Source organism: Oryctolagus cuniculus, chromosome 4 (assembly GCF_964237555.1).
Source record: "Oryctolagus cuniculus chromosome 4, mOryCun1.1, whole genome shotgun sequence".
In the NCBI taxonomy this organism is placed as follows: Eukaryota; Metazoa; Chordata; class Mammalia; order Lagomorpha; family Leporidae; genus Oryctolagus; species Oryctolagus cuniculus.
Window position 1 is genome coordinate 94,208,614 of NC_091435.1, and position 4,200 is coordinate 94,212,813.

The window sequence follows — 4,200 nt, forward strand, 5'->3', positions numbered from 1 at the left end:
AAAGGCGCCAACACTTACTGAGGTCAGCTTGTACCCTTATTTTATTTTTGTTTTTGACAGGCAGAGTGGACAGTGAGAGAGAGAGAGACAGAGAGAAAGGTCTTCCTTTGCCTTTGGTTCACCCTCCAATGGCCACCGCGGCTGGCGCACCGCGCTGATCCGATGGCAGGAGCCAGGTACTTATCCTGGTCTCCCATGGGGTGCACTGCACTCCCTGGCCACAGCAGAGAGCTAGCCTGGAAGAGGGGCAACCGGGACAGAATCCGGTGCCCCGACCGGGATTAGAACCTGGTGTGCCGGCGCCGCAAGGCGGAGGATTAGCCTAGTGAGCCGCGGCACCGGCCAGCTTGTACCCTTATATACACTGTCTCCTTGAATTCCCAGCACACAGGGTGGAAAGGGTTGTTAATCCATTTTACAGGTGGAGAAGCAGAGGCTCCGAGTGGTGGAGAGCCTTATTCAAGGTCACAGCTGGTGATGAAGAAGTGAAACTGGATCCGGACCCTGGTCTACCTGTCTCAGAGCCGAGGCTCCCTCTGTTGGGCTCTGTTGGGCGAGAGTCCTGCTCCTGGGGCCTCAGGAGTCCTACCTCCCTCAGGTGTGTCCCTCCTGGGGCATTGCTCCAGCTGGCTGGAAGGAAAGGAAGGAACTGTGCCACCTGCAGGTGCCTCTAGCCTTCTGTGCTGAGTGGGGAAAGGGTGGGCTGGCTTGGTTTATTTTTCCCAGATGACATCAAACCATATATTTTGTTCTGCAACGTAAAAACATGCTGGTTTTGTCTTTGTATTTTGAACCATTTATATGCCTATTTTTAAAAGCTGCATAGATATTCATTTTATTATTTATCTATTCCTCTATCCCAGAGCATTTATATTGTTTCAGAACTTTTGCGATCACAAATGGTGCTTCAGTGAGCACCATGTTTGTACAGACAGAAGTATCTCCAGAGGATGGGTTCCTGGAAGTAGCACCACTGGGCCAAAGGAAAGCTGGCTTAAATTCTTCTTTTTTTTTTCTTTTTAAAGAGTTATTTATTTATTTGAAAGTCAGAGTTACGGGGGTAGGTGGAGAGAATCCATCTTCTAGTCACTGGTTCACTTCCCAGATGGCTGCAACAGCCAGGGCTGGGCCAGGCCAGAGCCAGGAGCCAGGAGCCTCTTCCAAGTCTCCCATGTGGGTGTAAGTGCCCAAGCACCCGGACCATCTTCTGATGCTTTTCCCAGATCATTAGCAGGAAGCTGGATTGAAAGTAGAGCAGCCAGGACACGATATAACACCAGTCCCATAAATTCTTCTATATAGTACTGGACTTCCTTCAAAAGAGGCTATATCAATTTTTTCTCCCTCATCAAACTATGTAAATGTCCATTGTCACTGGGATGCACACACACACAACACACAAGGGTACTTCAAGAAGTTCAGGAAAAATGAAATTAGAATATAAATTTATTTTGATACAAAAATTTTTGAAATCCATGCATAATTTTTTCAAAATACATATTTCTGCAGGCTTTTTGAAGACTGCTTTATGAGTGGATTTCAAAATATTTGGACCAAAATAAGCTTTTCTGTTTCTTTTTTTTTTTTTAAAAGATTTATTTACTTATTTGAAAGTCAGAGTTACAGAGAGAGAGAGAGAGGTCTTCCATCTGCTGGTTTACTCCCCAAATGGCCACAACGGACGGAGCTGCGCCAATCCAAAGCCAGGAGCCAGGATCTTCTGGGTCTCCCACGAGGGTGCAATGGCCCAAAGGCCATCCTCCACTGCCCTCCTAGGCCATAGCAGAGAGCTGGATCAGAAGTGGAGCAGCTGGGATATGAACTGGCGCCCTTATGTGATGCCGGCACTGTAGGTGGTGGCCTTACCCACTACGCCACAGAGCTGGCCCCAATAAGCTTTTATTTTAAAAAAAATTCATTTATTTTCATTTTACTTGAAAGGCAGAGAGAAAAAGAGAGAGTCATCAATCTTCCATCTGCTGATTCACTCCCCACATGGCCATGAAAGCCAAGGCTGGGTGAAGCTGATGCTGGATTTTCTCATGGGTGGCAGAGATCCAAGCACTTTAGCCACCACCTGCTGCTTCCCGTGGTGTGCATCAGCGGGAAACTGGACAGAAAGTGGAGGTAGGACTTGAACCCAGGTATCCCAAGTGACATTCTCATTGCTGCACCAAATGTTGGCCCCAAGTTAACTTTTAATTTCATTTTTCATTATTTTATTTTTATTTTATTTTATTTGTTTGAAGGGCAGAGTAATAGAGAAAGAGAGAGACAAAGATATTCCAACTGCTGGTTCACTTCCCAAATGGCAGCAATAGCCAGCGCTGGGCCAGGCTGAAACCAGGAACCTGGAACTCCATCTGGGTCTTCCATGTGGGTGGCAGGGGCTCAAGCACTTGGGCCAATTTCCGCTGCTTTTCCAGGCGCATTAGCGAGGAGCTGGAGAGAAGGCAGGCATCTGTGGCTTTAACTGGCACTCTGATACGGGATGCTGCAGCAGCTCAAGCTGCCGCACCACAAAGCCAGCAAGATTTATTTATCCATGAGCTTTTTGAAGTGTGTGTGTATGTGTGTGTGTGTGTGTGTGGGTGTGTGTGGGTGTGGCCAAGCTAGGGCCTGGATAAGAGTGTTTCATTTGCATTTCTTGGGGTCTCTACAGCTCAGTGAAAGACTCATTAAAGTTGAAGAAAACATTTGTGAAGAACCAAGGAAGTGCTGAAGGGCTTGTGCCAGGTGCTCTGCGTGCTGTGGGTTATGGTGCGGACATGGCTAAGTCCAAGAACCACACCCCATCACCCAGTCCTGAAAAATGGCACAGACTGGCATCAAGAAACACCAATCATGAAGCTAGCAATCGCTGAAGGGGCTGGCCCCAAGTGCCTGAGAAACATGCACTTTGCCCAGAAGCACAAGAAGGTCCTGAAGAAGATGCAGGCTGATGAGGCCAAGGCTATGAGTGTACGTGCCGAGGCTGTCAAAGCCCTTGCCAAGCCTGAGGAAGTTAAACCCACGAACCCAGGGGGGTCAGCCCCAAGCTCGATGGCCTCACCTATATCGCCCAGTACAAGCTCAGGAAGCCACACTCATGCCTGCTTTGCCAAGAGTCTTGGACTATTCTGGCCAGTGGCCAAGGCCAAGGCCAAGGCTTCAGCCAAGCCCAGGGTCTAGTCCCAGGCTGCAGCTCCACTTCTAGCTCAGGCACAGGCTCCCAAAGGTGAGCATAGGAACAGCCTCTGTCTGCCAGTGTGAGGGCAGAAAGACTGGTGTGAGCCCTGGGCTGCTGTCTGCATGGCCCTGGCATCCTCCTGTGCTGTTTGTACAAATACACCTGAGGCAGGGTCTCCAAAAAAAAAAAAAAAAAAAAAAAAAAGCAGCAGGGCTGCAGGGCAGCTCTGAGGAAGAACTTTCCATCCCTTCTCCAGGCACTTTCTGTGCTCCAGGAGCTCAGGGTCTGTGGGCAGCAGTCAGATCCTCCCTGGTGAAGCCTGGCTGCACACAGGCTGCAGGGCCGAGGGAAGGGCTACCCAGGACAGAAGGCGGCAGGGCTCCCGGCGGGCCCAGGAATGAGCTGAGCTCCCTGAGAGCCAGGGAAGAGGAAGACGAGGGCTGTCCAGGGGGTGAGCCTGGCTCTGCCGCAGTGGAGAGGTCTGAGGTCTGAGGAGGTGAGAGAGGAGAAGAGAATGGCACCGACGCTCAGCCAAGGTGGGGCTGGGGTAGAAGGAGGGTGGGGTCAGCACTCGTCCCACCCCCACACTGCACGTGTCCACCCAGCCTGTGGATAACAGCAACACAGCTGCGCTTCCTGTGTAAGGTGTTGCTCTAAGTGTTTCCATTTGTTCAGTGACTGTATCCTTGTGACAACTCTACGCGTGTCTTTATCGGCTTCTTTTTATAAATGAGGACTGAGAGGCACACTTAGCCACAGTCGCACAGCTAGAAAGAGGCCAGGCTGGGAGTCAGGCTCAGGCCATTGGGCTTCAGAGTCCATGCTCCCAACCATCCCACACACAGCTTTCCACAGGCTTTGTTAGCCAATATAATTATAACAGCCACCATTAATTGAGAGCAGACCGAGCACACGGAGTCTCTCGTCTCTACTGCTTGCGAGAAGCCTGGGAAATACAAGGGCTACCCTCAGTTTATAATGAGAAAGCAGTAGCTCCGAGAGGCTGCGGATCTTGGCTGAGATAGCCCAGA

General features: G+C 50.2%; 1 pseudogene; it reads left to right on the forward strand.

Moving 5' to 3' along the window:
- Nucleotides 1-2,844: 2,844 nt before the first annotated feature.
- Nucleotides 2,845-3,171, forward strand: LOC138849523 (large ribosomal subunit protein eL29 pseudogene; annotated as a pseudogene).
- Nucleotides 3,172-4,200: the final 1,029 nt, after the last annotated feature.